This window comes from Bison bison, unplaced genomic scaffold, assembly GCF_000754665.1.
Source record: "Bison bison bison isolate TAMUID 2011002044 unplaced genomic scaffold, Bison_UMD1.0 scf7180017864490, whole genome shotgun sequence".
Taxonomy (NCBI): Eukaryota; Metazoa; Chordata; class Mammalia; order Artiodactyla; family Bovidae; genus Bison; species Bison bison.
In genome coordinates, this window is record NW_011495049.1 from 4,913,028 (window position 1) to 4,913,395 (window position 368).

Here is a 368-nt window from a genome sequence, read left to right on the forward strand (position 1 = left end):
GAGCTTTTCCAGTTTTGGCTGCAAGGAATATAATCAATCTGATTTCAGTGTTGACCATCTGGTGATGTCCATGTGTAGAGTCTTCTCTTGTGTTGTTGGAAGAGGGTGTTTGCTATGACCAGTGCGTTCTCTTGGCAAAACTCTATTAGCCTGTCCTGCTTCATTCTGTACTTCTAAGTATTATATCTCCATAAACAGAAGAAATTATTATTTCTAAATTTCAATATCAACAATAATGTGAACCTTTAAAACACTGATGAAAACAGAAATATCAGATGTGGGTCCTATTGTTACCATATGTTATTTTGATTCAGATTCATGAATTTGGAAACATTGATTACTATGACTCTCTGTACTCTTTTAGTACA